Raw genomic sequence first — 15,565 nt, 5'->3', positions numbered from 1 at the left:
GGAGATGATGCTTCTCTGAAGGAGGGTTCCTGGCCCGTGGAGACAACCCAGTCAGGTGCTTAATTTCATATCCATCCCACATACTGCAGTAAAAACACTCTTCTTCCTCAGAGGGTTCAGAATGTCTGTCTCAAAGGCTTTCACACAGAACACTTAGTCTGTCTCGGCTTTTCTGTCACCAGGCTGCATTACTGAGGCTCTCTGTGACTGCATACACCGCACCAGTACTGTGCCTGACACTCCATGACATCCTCAGGCCTGTAACAGCACCCACAGTCAATATAGTCTCAGTGTCTTGAGGGAGGTGATCGTCTAAATACGAGTGACTAGTACACGGGAAGCAGCTGCAGGGAGACAGGACACCTAAATTATGCAGCACAGACTCTGAATCAGAGTCTGGGAAGAGTGTGGGCTGGAGCTGTCAGGGAAGAAGGATTGAGGTGGGCAAAATATGGGTGGGAGCAGAGAATAACAATATGAACCCAAAGCTGTGCAGTGTGATGAGAAGTTATAACTGATATCCTGGGCAGATAACACAGGGTAGATGTGTTCATTCATTCATTCTTTGTACATTCATTCATCTACTGAACACGAGTGCCAGGCAACCGTGCAGAGATGAAGAGGGCCCCAGCCCCATCTCTGGGAAGCTTTCAGGCTCAGTGGTGTTCCTTCTGGGATTCAGATCACTTGTAGAGTTGTATTCCTTTCCCCAGTCGTGGGATGGACTGTGGTTTTAAGTATCCAGTTAATCTCCTCTTGGCCTTTCTCTCCCTGGGCCCCAGACTGCAAGGCTCTTAAAGCCACAAACTGTGACTTAATGTAATGGAGCGCCTTCTCCAGGTGCACAGGTTGCAGCTCATTGAGTTGAAACCGGAGCAGGAAATGGGTTGTCCCTCTCCCACGGAGAGCAGTGGACCACCCTCAGCGAAGGAATAGCAGTAACTAGCCCAAGTGTGGAATGCTACCAGAGGCTAGCCTATGGCCTGAACAATTCACCAGGAACCTTCCCGCTTGGTATATGCAGTTCCAGCGTTCCTCTCTAGTGCATTCTTTAAACTCCTCCCACAGGGCTCACTAGGGCAGCTTTCCCTGTCAGTGAGACTGACTCCTCCCTCACCCAGCCTCAGGAGTGCTAACTGTCTCTCCATGTCATTTGACCTTTCATGGGCTTTCCAGCGTGTTTCCTTTTCTGAACCTCTTGGGAGCCCAGTGCCTTGGTTGGACCTCTCTGATGGCATGGTTTATTGAAGTTTGGGGGATTTCTCAGTCACCATTCCCATGGGTACAAAGCCTTTCAATGCCAAGGACAGCGTTGTGGTGATCCCTGTGTCTTCTCTAGAGTCAGCACCATACAAGGATGTATAGACATGCCCCTTTAAAGAGAAGCTTGAGGACAGCAGATCCTGTAGGACCAGGTGCCTGGCGCTTGCTCCCTCCGTCATTTTAACCATTTCCTAAAAACTGCTCCAGAACTTCCAAGCCTCGGTCCATTTGTCAAGTCCCAGGCCTCCAGCAAACGTGAGGTATTAGGGAAGCATTTCCTTCTACCCCTGCACACACAAAGGCAGCACACATTGTTTCTCTGAACCTACTTAATACGCCCACCATGATGGCTCCCCTTGAAACCGATAGGCGAATTCTACATCAAGCTAGCTGAGGAGAGCCCTCAGGAAACTCTGTCTACGAGCCTGGGGAGAGGGCGGCAAGGAAGGTTAGGGAGTGATGGAGCAGACACAGATTCTGCCATTCCCTGCTAGGAAGGGGTGCTCATCTCAGCTGCCTCTAGGAAGTCTTGTTCTCTGCAAGAGGCTCTCCCTGGACTGACTGTTGGCAGAAGTTTCTGTTCCACCAACAACTCCCAAATACCCAGCAGCCATTTCCCAAATTATCATATAGAAGCTTATATTAATTATAACTGCTTGGCCATTAGCTCAGGCTTATTACTGACTAGCTCTTACATTTAAATTAACCCATAATTCTTTTTTTTTTTTTTTTTTTTTTTTGAGACAGGGTTTCTCTGTGTAGTTTTGGAGCCTGTCCTGGAACTAGTTCTGTAGACCAGACTGGCCTCAAACTCAAAAGAGATCCACCTAGCTCTGCCTCCCAAGTGCTGGGAATAAAGGCGTATACCACCACCACCTGGCAACCCATAATTCTTATCTATGTTTAGCCACATGGCTTGGTACCTTTTCTCATTTTGACATTCTCATCTTGTTTCCTCTGCATCTGGCTGGTGACTCCTGACTCCACCCTTCCTCTTCCCAGCATTCTCCTAGTCTGCTTGCCCCACCTATATTTTCCTGCCTGGCTACTGGCCAATCATATTTTATTAAAACAATTCAAGTAACAAATCTTTACAGTGTACAAAAGCATTATCCCACAGCATATCTCCTTTTTTGTTTAATTAAAATGGAAAGTTTTAACCTTAATATAGTAAAACAAAAACAGTTGTTAAGTAAGAATTATAGTAACACTATCCAATTCATTTGCATTTGACAAAATTAGAGAAAATATTTAATTATCTATCTTATCTTGGTGAGTCAAAAGTTTTGTATCTAATTTATCTTTTATTATAACTAAAGAAAACTATAACTATCTAGTCTTCAACTGGATCAAAGACTCCAGAAGGATGTAATGTTACTTAATGACAGGAACATCAGGCTGCCCAGATAGTCACCCAAAGTTCCTCTGCAATGTTGGGGCATCCATCTTCAGCCTACAGGCCTAGCATATTTGACAGACTTATCTGTGAAGCAGGATTTTTGAAGGGCTGTCCCACCTGATCTTGGCAAAGTTCTGCAGTCATTTTCTTTTGTGTCCTGCTTGTCCAATTTGTACAGCTTATTGTCAGTAGTTGAGCAAGGGCACTTTTTTTATCCACATGGCTAGCTTTTGCCATAAAGAAAACAAACTCCATATGGAGTTTCTTCAATGCCAATCATCCTCTTTGAAGTAATTGGTGATACCAGGAGCAGATGTGTCTCATTGTCGAGAAAAGTCTAAGTTCTTAAAACATTTTAAATGCCGTATTCTGTAGGTCTTTGAAGTGTTTGAAGATTGCCTATCTATCTGAAATATATCTCTGTATGACCTTGTATGACCATAAGTTTGCAATTATAGATGATTATTAACCCATATTTTTAAATTATATATTACATTTTAAATGTATTGCACCTAAATAAGAATAGAAATATACATACAGTATAACAAAATTAACTTTAAATTTGCCATCAATAAACTAAGATCCATATTGATGTAAAATATGTAAGATTAACAGTTGTTTTTTGGATTAAAGTAGATTTAATAATCTACCCTTTTTCTCATCATTTCTATATCATACCCCCTTTCTTCTTTTAGAAAGAGATCAGTTATGACCAATAACAATTTGTACCCAAAACCCCTAAACAAAAACAAACATCTATCATCCATTTTTTTGAAATGTGTTTTCTAGGCTACTTCCTGCTGATTGGGGGCACTGTTAATCTTATTGGGACCCTGAGAAAGTTTAGGATTATGGTCAAGTCCTGATTGGAGTAGTCTGTAAGTCTGGATCATCTCAGCCAGCAGTCTTGAAGCCTTTCTGGATGCAGAACTCAGAGAAAACTACAACAGAGATGCTCTGAAACACTGGATCATCTGGGCCATCTGTTCCCATTAGAATTTTTTCAGATCTTCATTGATCAAATCTGATTTTTCTTAACACAGAATGAATCTACAGCCTCTCATTTCCTTGGAAATAAAGGCATAACCCTCCAAAGTAACATGTCTTTTGACTTAAATTTTGAAATCAAGGCATTTTCAAAATATATAGGTTGGATTAATTCAGCAACATTTATAATCAAATGTCTCTTAGCAGCTGTTGCTCTTTCCTCAGTAGTCAAACAGCTCAAAAACAACACAATAACATACAGTATCCAGATTCTCTGTGTATTTTCCATCTTTACATGGCTTTTTTATATTACTTTATTCCCTTTTTAAGCATTTTATTATTTTAAAACTATATTTTTTTTATGACTGTGTATACCTTATCTTTACTGTCCCAAGCCTACCTATATTTTTAAAGACACTGTGAACTGTTTAGAGGTTGTTGGTTTTTTTTTCTTTCTGAATCTGTCTTTACTGCATCTCTTTATCTTTTTCTGACCACATAAGCATTTAATCTGCTAAACAGGTGTGGCTATGATTAAAGCAGCTGGATTAAAATGGCTGGCTCCACCCCACTCCTTGGCTTCCTGAGAGTCTAGTTTCATGGCAGAGATACTGGCAGGAGCCACATGTATCATCCCCAACTCTGGGGAAGTTTTAGGTCCACACAAACACTGAGTAGTGTTCTGCCAGCTGCTCATAAACACCATATAAGTGTTTGGCAGCAGGGCCTCTTAAAAGAGTAGTGAGGTTTTTGCTACTAATGCTGAGTCAGGAAACCGTCTCTCTCTCTCTCTCTCTCTCTCTCTTTTTTTTTTTTTTTTTTTTTTTTAGACAAGGTTTCTCTGTATAGTTTTGGTGCCTGCCCTGGATCTCACTCTGTAGACTAGACTGGCCTCGAACTCATAAAGATCCACCTGGCTCTGCCTCCCGAGTGCTGGGATTAAAGGAGTGTGCTACCACCGCCTGGCAGGAAACAGTCTCTTAAAGGAGTCATGCCTCTGCTTGCTGCCAGCAAACTGAGTCCACTGGAGAAAAAGTGGTTACCAAGAAGCCACATTTGATTCTGTATTTATGTGTTCAGAATCCTTTCCTAAGCTCTTTCAGGTTTTATGTGGATGTAGTTGTCTCATGTTGGGCACCATTGGTTGGCAGAAGTTTCTGTACGACCAACAAATCTCAAAACCCAACAGTCGCTTCCCAAATTACCATATAGAAGCTTATATTAATTATAACTGCTTGGCCATTAGCTCAGGCTTATTACTGACTAGCTCTTACATTTAAATTAAGCCATAATTCTTATCTATGTTTAGCCACCTGTCTTGATACCTTTTCTCAGTTTGACATTCTCATCTTGTTTCTTCGGCATCTGGCTGGCAACTCCTGATTCTGCCTTTCCTCTTCCCAGCATTCTCCTAGTCTGCTCGTCCTGCCTATACATCTTGCCTGGCTTCTGGCCAATCAATGTTTTATTAAACCAATTCAAGTGACAAATCTTTACAGTGTACAAGAGCATTATCCCACAACACCAGACAGTAGCTTCTGCCTTTCTTTCCCAATAGAGCAGATGCCTTTCTTTCATTTTTGTTAACACCTCTGCAGAGTTGCCCTCAGCCCTCTCCATTCTGATGGTAGTAGACTGCCCACCTAACCCTTCACAGGGCACCTCTACTGATACCACCTGAGCAAGTCATTCATGTCCCAAGGCAGCATCATGCACCACCTACACATGCAAAGGCAGCTTCTTTGCTGAGAGATTCAGGCCACATGTTCTGAAAGGTATAGAACTCTTCCAGTTATTTTTTTCTACTCTTGTAATACTTTTTAAATAGCTGCATCATTGAGATACAAGTTTAAAGCATATGATTCACTGCCTTTTAGTATATTTACAAAGTGAGTCAACATTATTATACCTGGATTTTAAAATATTATCATCACTCCCAAGATAGTATGGACCATTTTCTCTCACTGTAAAATCTGTTTAGCTCTATTTTTTAAAATATGCACATGAAAGGAAAAACAATAATAAGAGAGTGAAAGTCTTTGGTTAATGAGAACACAGAGGACCACAGCTGTCATAGCTGTCACAGCTGTGATTCCCTTAACTGCCCTGTGTAGCAACAGCAGTTTAAAGACCAAGTTGTATGCTATGTTGTGGTGTGCACTCCTCAGTAAATGTCCAGGGCCACATCTTTGAAAACATTCCAGTCTGCTATGGCTTTCTTTAGTGCCACACATGGCCTGTCTGCTGTTTGAGCAGAGATAATTCTACAGATCCCAACCGCCAATTCTCAAGGGAAGCAACTCTGTAGTGTGGCTGAGTCAGCACCACGTACCCTGAGCAGTTCATTTAATAGCTGCTGTGTCTATGTAGAGGAAGCAGAGAAGCTCTTTGTTTTTGTTTCTGTTTTTTTTTTTAATTTATTTTTGTTTTTTCTGCTTTGTTTTGGTTTGGTTTGGTTTGTTTTTTTGAGACAGGGTTTCTCTGTGCAGCTTTGCGCCTTTCTTGGAACTCACTCTGTAGCCCAGGCTGGCCTCAAATTCAGAGACCCGCCTGGTTCTGCCTTCTGAGTGCTGGAATTAAAGGTGTGCACCACCACTGCCAGGCTGTTTCTGTTTTTTTTTAAACAGTGTCTCTCTCTGTAGCCCCAGCTGACCTGAAACTTACTATGTAGACCAGGCTGGCCCCAAACTCACAGAGATCCACCTGACTCTGCCTGCTGGGACTAAAGGTGTGCATCATCATGGCCCACCTAAATGCTTTGTTTTTCATGAACTCACTTTACTGCATGAAGTAGTTGCAGTTACATGGACAGCCTGGGTTCTTCATACATTTTCAAAACCAGCAAGTATCTACCATGAGCAGTAACATGTGCTTTGAGCCTCTCTTCTGGACCTTCTGAAATCTTCTAGAGCTGCAATTCTCCAGCAGGCTGCATAAGCAGTCAACGCATCTTTACACCTGCCCCTATACTCGAAGATTGGAATTTAATTATGATGGGTGGGATCCTACAAAGATTTTTTTTTTTTTTGCCAAGTTCTAAGTCTATTCTACCTTGTAACCAAAGCTGACGATCATTGATCTTGGCTAAGCCAGGATCACATTCCTAGGCTGGATTGTGCAAGGTTGGCATCATTATAGGACAAAGGTAAGTTGAACTGGTGAGTTTATATATAGTGCAAGCTGATTATGGCTGGTTTGGGGTAAGCGGGTTGGTTTTCAGAAGACCTTCTATAAGAAACCAATTATTTCTCTCTAGAGAAATACAGCCTGCAGTGAGCAAGGATGAGGAAGATGGGCAGGAAGCCAGTGTCCTGTACGGTTCAGCTGCCTCCTCTCCATGGTTGCTTCCAGGGAGGCCTGACCTTTCAAACACCTGGAGCTGTCGAGCACAAAGGGAAGAGAGCAAAGTAGACCAAGATAAGATAAGCACGAACACCAGGAGGAGAAGACCAGAGAAACTGGCCTCTTCTTCAAGCCACTTGCTAAACTTAAGTGTACACACACACACACACACACACACACACGAACTGCTTCATGAAATATGATCTGATGAATTCATCATCAGGCAATTTCATCCCTGTGCCAATATCAGAGCACGCACTTACTCAAAGATGGTCATAGGAACTTTTTAGCTTCATTATAATGTACGGAACACGACCTGTAGATGCAGGCTGTCGTTGAATGAAATGTCATTGTGGCACATGTCTGTAGATATACAGACACAGATCTTTAAATACTGAACAGTCCCTTTTCCTCTAGTTTGTGACCATCTCCTTGAGGCTAGGTACCTGTGGAACAAGGAATTGGCCCGGGAAGGAGTACAAGGTGCTTGGCACAGTGGGACTATAAGCTTGAGGTAAAGGAGCATTACCTCACTGGTGTACCTTTCAGGGATCCTGTAGTAAACAGGAGGTGATGAGGTGTGGCAGGGAGGTCCCTGAGACAGGAAGTACAGAGGACCCATGGATGGCGTGGGCAAGGATTTTCATTGGCAGTAGCAAATCCCTGGCAGCAATAATACTAAATTGACACTTCTTTCATGACAATGCACAACTAAAGGGGTAAGGGTAGCTTGAGAGCATGCCTAAGGGCCAGGGAGGTGTCTCTACAATAAAGGCATTTGCCACTAAGCCTGATAACCTGATGACCCACTTAGTGGAAGGAGAGAACTTCTAGCAACTTGTTCTCTGACCTCCACATGCACACATACACACACTGTGGTGCATGTATGCCCTATACACACACACACTGTCTCCCTCACACACACGTGCACACACACAAACAGAGAGAGAGAGAGAGAGAGAGAGAGAGAGAGAGAGAGAGAGAAGAGAGGAGAGAGTTTTTTTAAAGATAGTACCTAAATTTCTTTGTATCCAGCTCCCTCCTCTTCCCACCCCACCACTGCTAAGTTCACCCCTGAATTATGCCAATAGCTCAATTTGTGCCAACTTGATGAGCCACAGAATGCCCAGATAATCTGGTTAAACACTGTTTCTGGATCTACCTTAGGAAATATTTCCAGAATAGATCAGCACTTGAATGAAGGATCCAAGTAGAGTGCGTAACTCTCCACCATGCGAGTGAGCTGCATTGGCCTTGATCTCCCTGCTCCAGAGAGTCTGCATAGAGCAGAAGTGGAGAGGATCGAATTTGCCCTCTGCCGGGCTGCTGAGCTGAGACATTGATCTTCTCTGTTCCTTGATCTTAGGTCTTTAGATCTGGCCTAGAATGCACCATCAGCAACACAGCTCTCAGGCATCTGGACTACATCACGGGCTTGCCTGGGTCTCCAGCTTGCAGACAGCGGACTGTAGTCATCCCCAGCTTCCACCATTGCATGAGCCAATACCTTATAATTAGCCTCTTACTAAGGATTTTATATATCCATATTATGGTGATTTGAATGAGAATAGCCCCCGTAGACTTTGAATGCTTGGTCCCCAGTTAGTGGAGATTGTCTGGGAAGGACTAGGACTCATGGTCTTGTTGGAGGAAGTGTGTTGCTGGGGGTGGGCTCTGAGGTTTCAAAAGCCCATGCCAGGCTGAGTGTCTCTCTCTCTCTCTCTCTCTCTCTCTCTCTCCCCCTGCTGCCCACAGATCAGGATGTGAAGCTCTCAGCTATTTCTCCAGCACCATGTCTGCTTGCTTCCTGCCATGCTCCCACCATGATGATAATGGACTAAACCTCTGAAACTGTAAGCAAGCCCTCAACTAAATTCTTTTATAAGAGTTATGTTGGTCATGGTGTCTCTTCACAGCAATAGAACACACACACACACACACACACACACACGTGCAGCAGGAGTTTCGGGGAGATTAATCCTATTGGTTCTGTCTTCCAAGAGAACCCTGACTAATGCAGATTTAACAGTACAGGCTGAATGTGCTCCCCCCACTCCCGTTCATATGTTCCGGCTACAACCTTAATGTGATAGTACTACTTTGGGAAACAATCAGGTCATAAATGTGCAGCTTTCATGAATAGGGCTGGAGCCCTTAAGAGAAGAGACATGAGAGAGAGAGAGAGAGAGAGAGAGAGAGAGAGAGAGAGAGAGAGAGAGAGAGAGAGAGATAGAGATATGTTCCATCTCTGCTCTCTGCTATGGCGGAACCAAGCAAGATGGCCATCTGGAAACAAGGAAGCAGGCCTGCAGCAGGTACTTGACATCTGTCAGCACCTTCCCTTGGTATTTCTTAACCTCCGGAAAGTAAGAGATAGATTTCTGCTGTTTAAACTCTCTACGATGTTCTGATAGCCTAAACTGAGTGATTCCTTCTGGTCTCCCTGTCCCCAGCTCATTCCCATGCAATCCAGATACCTTCATAGCAAACTTCATCTTGAAAGCTGCTTCTAGAAGGAAACCTTACCCAGATCACACATTGCTCACAGTCCTTTAGTGATCCAAAGGACAAAGGCCATGTTCTCTTCAGAGGAAGTCTCAAGGCCTCACTTGGCCCTGAAGCTTTCTTCGCCTTCCCATGTAGTTTACATGAGCTCCACATAGCGCTGCTTACTCCATGCCAGTTCATGTCTCTGCCTTTTTGAAGGCTCTTGATTCTGCTAGGAATTCCCTCCCCACTTCCCTCCAGCCTTACTCATCCTTTCAAACGTCATCTTTGCTGGAAAGCTAAGTACCCAGCCTCTCAGTTCCACTAGCAACCTACTCTCTCCCCTCTATTGATCTGGCTCATTCTTTTCTAAATATAGGCATTTACAGCTATAAATTTCTTATGTGCACTACTTTAGCTACATCCTATACATTTTGGTATCTTGAGATTTTGTTTTAATTTATCACAAAGTGGCTTCTAATTTTGTTGGAGATTTATTCTCCATCCACTGTTTATTTAGGAGTATGCTGTTTAGTTTCCACGTGTAGGAATTTCAATTTTTCCTCTTGCTAATGATCTCAAGTTAAGTGTCACCGTGGTCAGGAAACATGCTTGACTTCTTTTAAATCTATTGAGGCCCATTTTATGGTCTAACACATGAACTGTCTTGGGAAACACTCCTAGTGACCTTGAGAAGAAAGTCTAATTCTGTTGCTGGATACAACAGAACTCAAGGTCCACTGACTGAGTTGTTATTGACTCTATTTCTTGTTGGTCCGTCTGTCTGGTTGTTCTATCTAGTATTCAAAGGGGGGCTTTGAAATCTTCAACTGTGACTGTTACATTATTTCATTCACTTTCAATTCTGTCGGTTTTTGCTTGATATATTTGGGGTTCCTATGATAGGCTGCGTACATGTTTATAAATTTCACATCTTCTTTTTTCCTTTTTTCTGTTTTTGGTTTTTTGAGACAGGGTTTCTCTGTGTAGCCCTGGCTGTCCTGGAACTTACTATGTAGATCAGGCTGGCCTCGAACTCACAGAGATCCACCTGCCTCTGCCTCCTGAGTGCTGGGATTAGAGGCATGTGCCACTACATCTTCTTGGTAGATTGACACTTTATCCCTATAAAATGGCCTTCTTTGTCCCTTGAAGTATTTTTTGCTGTAACATCTGAAACTAGCATAGACGCTCAAGCTCTCTTTTGATTGCTATTTGCATTTTTTGCCATTCTTTGACTTTTGACAATTTGTGTCTCTGAATCTAAAGATGAGTCTTATAGACCTAATATGGTCAGATCATGCCTTTTATACATTCTGTTAATATCGTCTCATCTATTAGAGTATTCAACACTACCAGTGTAACTTTGCATAAGCTGAAATTTATGTAGATCAATTTGGTATGTTTTCTATGGGCCTTATGACTCTTTCATTCCTTTGTTCTTCAGTTGTGTTTTTTTTTCCATGCTTAATCACTGTCTCCCAGCCTATAGTTCTATGAGCTTGTGGGTGAGTTTGCTGTTTGGTTTTTGTTTTTTTTTTTTTTTTTTTTGGTGGTACTGGTGATAGGACCTAGAGTTTCCCACATTGTGCTGGTCTGAAAGAGGAGTTTTACATATAGGTTCATGTATTTGGTCCCCAGTTGGTAGCATTTTTTGGTTTTTCGAGACAGGGTTTCTCTGTGTAGCTTTGGAGCCTGTCCTGCAACTCACTCTGTAGCCCAGGCTGGCCTTGAACTCACAGAGATCCGCCTGCCTCTGCGTCCCGAGTGCTGGGATTAAAGGTGAGTGCCACCACTGCCCGGCTCAGTTGGTAGCATTCTTTGGGGAGGTTATGGAACTTTCAGTATGTACAGCCTTTCTGGAGTAAACACATCACTGGGCGGGGTGAGCTTTAAGAGTTTATACCTTCACCCCACTTCCAGCTCTCTCTGTCTCTGCTTTTTGTGTGTTGTTGAAGAAGTGGTCCCTCAGCTTCCTGCTCCTGCTGCCTGCCACCATGCCTCTCCTGTCGTCACAGACTCACCCTCTGGAACTGTAAGCCCAAAATGAACTCTTCCGTAAGTCACTTTTGGTCATAGGTGTTTCATCACAGCACCAAAAAGTAACTAATACAGACATGTGAGGCGAGTGCTCTACCACTGAGCTAAACCATCAGTCCCCTTCTAACATTCTGTTCTGAGAAGAGTCCTGCTAAGTTCCCAGGCTGGCCTTGAGTTGACTCTTTGTGATATATACGTTATATTTTCATGTGTTTATGTGCCCATCAACACAGATTTACATTGCTTTCTTCTATCTTATATTGAGATGATCTGTGTCCTACATCAATAGGAAGCTCCTATGGCATGGGGTGGTCTTCTTCATATCAGTGCTAGAACTGGCAGTATCATTAGAAACTCAATTTTTGTTTGTAAAAGTGAAATGAACACTCACCACTTGGATCTAAAGACCGTTCACTAGCTCTCTGAATAAGAACACAGTTGGTTGCTCTCTGCCCTCCTCTGTTCGAGACAGTCACATCTTCTTGTGCAGTGCAGCCTCATGCCTGAGACATGACGGTGAAGGTCAGAGTGAGAGGGTTTGGCCCTATTGAACACCTAGTTACCAGGGCCGCCTTCACGTCCGGCAAAGTGGACATTGTTGCCATCAATGACCCCTTCATTGACTTCAACTACATGGTCTACATGTTCCAGCATGACTCTACCCATGACAAGTTCAACAGCACAGTCAGGCTGAGAATGGGAAGCTCGTCATCAGTGGGAAGGCCATCAGCATCTTCTAGGAGTGAGATTCCGCCAACATCAACTGGGGTGATGCTGGTGCTGAGTATGTTGTGGAGTCTACTGTGTCTTCACCACCATGAGAAGGCTGGGGCCCACTTGAAGGGTGGAGCCAAAAGAGTTGTCATCTCTGCTCCTTCTGCTGATGCCCCCATGTTTGAGAGGGTGTGAACCATGAGAAGTATGACAACTCACTGGAGATTGTCAGCAAGTGCCTCCTGCACCACTGACTGCTTAGCCCCTCTGACCAATGCCATCCATGACAACTTTGGCATTGTAGAAGAACTCATGACCACAGTCCATGCCATCATTGCCACCCAGAAGACTGTGGATGGCCCCTCTGCGAAGCTGTGGTGTGATGGTCGTGGGGCTGCCCAGAACATCATCCACCAGTGCTACCAAGGCTGTGGGCAAGGTCGTCCCAGAGCTGAACGGGAAGCTCACGGGCATGGCCTTCCATGTTCCTACTTACAATGTGTCCGTCATGGATCTGACATGCCGCCTGCAGAAACCTGTCAAGTATGATGACATCCAGAAGGTGGTGAAGCAGGTGTCAGAGGGCCCACTAAAGGGCATCCTGGGCTACACTGAGGACCAGGTTGTCTCCTGTGACTTCAGTGGTGACACCCACTCTTCCACCTTTAGTGCTGGAGCTGTCATTGCTCTCAACGACAACTTTGTGAAGCTCATTTCTTGGTATGACAATGAATATGGCTACAGCAACAGGGTGGTGGACCTCATGCCTCTGTGGCCTCCAAGGAGGAAGAAGCCCTAGACCACCCACCCCAGCAAGGACAGGAAAGCAAGGGAGAAGCCCTCGGCTGCTGAGGAGTCCCTTTTCCAACTCAGCCCCTGACACTGAGCATCTCCCTCACAGTTCCCATCCCAGAACCCCAGAATAACAGGAGGGATTTAGGGAGCCCTACTCTCTAGAACACCATCAATAAAGTTCACTGTACCCACAAAAAAAAAAAGAGAAAAGAATAAAGAATACAACTGGTTAAACCGATTTTATGTCCTCGTCAATTGTAAAGCTTCCTAGTCCTGTTTAGTGGAATCAGCTAGTAGTTAGGTAACATTATTCTTGGGCAGATCCACTTCTTTACCAGCCCTAAGAAGGTACTGATTACATCAACATATTTGATGTTGAGACTCTGCTTCCCAGTATCTGCTTCCCATGCACATGTGGGGGATGAGCTGTTCCCTGGTCTGGTCAGCTAGGCAGAGGGAGGCAGATAAAGGAGTATCATGAGGAGCATTGTTATGAGAATGGTGCTTTTAAACGTGTTTACAGGAAGAAGCAAACTAACCCCAGAAACATGGAAAGAGAAGGGCACTGAATAATGACACTCGGGCAACATTGTCTAATGTCAGTAATGATGGTTCCATGTCTTCCATTCAAGAACCTCAAAGTGATGAAGCCCCATGCAAGGATGGAGCAGCTTCGGATTTAGCCCAGTGTCTTGATCTTACTGGTGCGGAAACACACAACAGCAGTAGAATTAGAATAACTTGCCCACAATAGCACAGCTATTGAGTGGTTTCAGAATTAGAACTTGAATTCCCAAGACTAGGCCTCCATAATGCCCCCCGGATGCTGCTGTCTGGTCACCTAGGGACACTTTCTTCCCTTGCTTAGTCTCTACGAGAAAGGAGTTAAGAATGCCTCTCTAGTCTGTTTCAGATTAACTCACAGCAGCATACATGCCTGATTCTTACAAAATGGTATAATCATTTGTTCTGACACTGGAGTCATTACTTCCGGTGGAGCAGCCTCTGATAGGAACTGGACATGTCAGACAGATGATTTAGTTAGAACATACGTTTTTAACCTATTCCAACCCGTGGCACCTGAGGAGAAACCCTTGTCAGGGCTTCTGGGAAAGGTTTCCTCTTTATTAAATGACACTTAGTGAAAACCTAGAGTCACCCAAACCTCGGAGTGAGAAGGTCAAATGGAAGTTACTGGAAGCTGGGGAGAGGTGAGAATTGGAGTTAATAGGGTCAGAGTTTCAGTTTTGTAAGAAAATGATGTAGAGTTGGCCGCTGACAGTGGCCGCACAGCATTCTGGGTATGGTTAATACTGCTGAAGTACACACTGAGAATGGTCCAGACGGTTTTTATAAGAAAGGAGAAAGACGAGAGCATAAGACATCCTACTTCCTGTTGCTAGAAACAGCTCGGTGAATAGGTTATGTACGTAGTTTGGCAGCAACTTTATAACCATGAGGGTAGAAACCCGAAGACGAGGCCAAATGATGAACAAGGAGCTACAGAGGATGCCTGGGACTCACACTCTCATTTTTGGAAATGTAGAAAACACATAGTAAACTGCAAGCATACACCATCATGAAAGGTCACAGATAAAACACCCTTGTGTAACTAACAAAAGAAGTGCACATCGCAGCCCTGGGCTGGTCGGAGGGAGGTCTGGAGTTTCTGATGGAACCTTAATTAATATGCCTTTTCCTCCTCATCTTTGGAGGCTTTCGTTTTGTTTCATAGGGAGTTGTTAGTTGTTTTTCTTTCTCCTTTGTGGAGTTTCTGACGTTACTATTTCCATCTGATTAGCTGGGCCAATTGACTGTAGCGCCTTACAAACTCAAACATCAGTTATTTTAAATTTTGTTATTTCGAGATTTTATTTTATTTTTTTTAAAACTTGCTATGTAAACCAGCTGCTTGCAACTCAGAGATCCCTCTGCCTTCCCCAGTCCTAGCACTGGGATTAAGGGCATGCGACCACACCCATCCAGTTTCACCTTTTTTTTTTTTTTTTTTTTTTTGGTTTTTCGAGACAGGGTTTCTCTGTGTAGCTTTGCGCCTTTCCTGGAACTCACTTGGTAGTCCAGGCTGGCCTCGAACTCACAGAGATCCGCCTGGCTCTGCCTCCCAAGTGCTGGGATTAAAGGCGTGTGCCACCACCGCCCGGCCTAGTTTCACCTTTTTAAGCAACCTGTTCATGAGGCTTTCTGACTTGTCTACATAGACTGGCTGTCCTGCATTCTCTGTGCTTGTGGCCGACTCACACCTGGGGTCTGCCTCCAGCGGCATGCTGGGACTCTTTGTGTGGATCATTCACTCATGTACACCCACATTTTATCTTTGTTTTGTTTGAGACAGGGTCACATGTAGGCCAGACTGGCTTGAACTCCTGATCTTCCTGACTCTACCTCTCAAGTGCAGAGATTACAGGTATGTGCCACCATACCTGACACTTAATTTTTTAAATATATATTTTATCTATTTTTTTTTTGCAGTTATATACTTTTACAAATATCCTTTGAAGTTGGGAATGGTTGGCACAT

The 15,565-nt window shown here is 43.9% G+C and overlaps 1 pseudogene; it reads left to right on the top strand.

Moving 5' to 3' along the window:
• Positions 1-12,028: 12,028 nt before the first annotated feature.
• Positions 12,029-13,031, top strand: LOC131924922 (glyceraldehyde-3-phosphate dehydrogenase-like; annotated as a pseudogene).
• The last annotated feature ends 2,534 nt before the right edge of the window (positions 13,032-15,565 follow it).

The sequence above is a fragment of the Peromyscus eremicus genome, chromosome 15 (genome assembly GCF_949786415.1).
Source record: "Peromyscus eremicus chromosome 15, PerEre_H2_v1, whole genome shotgun sequence".
Classification (NCBI taxonomy): Eukaryota; Metazoa; Chordata; class Mammalia; order Rodentia; family Cricetidae; genus Peromyscus; species Peromyscus eremicus.
The sequence above is the reverse complement of the archived record's forward strand: the minus strand, read 5'-3'. Positions and strand labels throughout refer to the sequence as shown.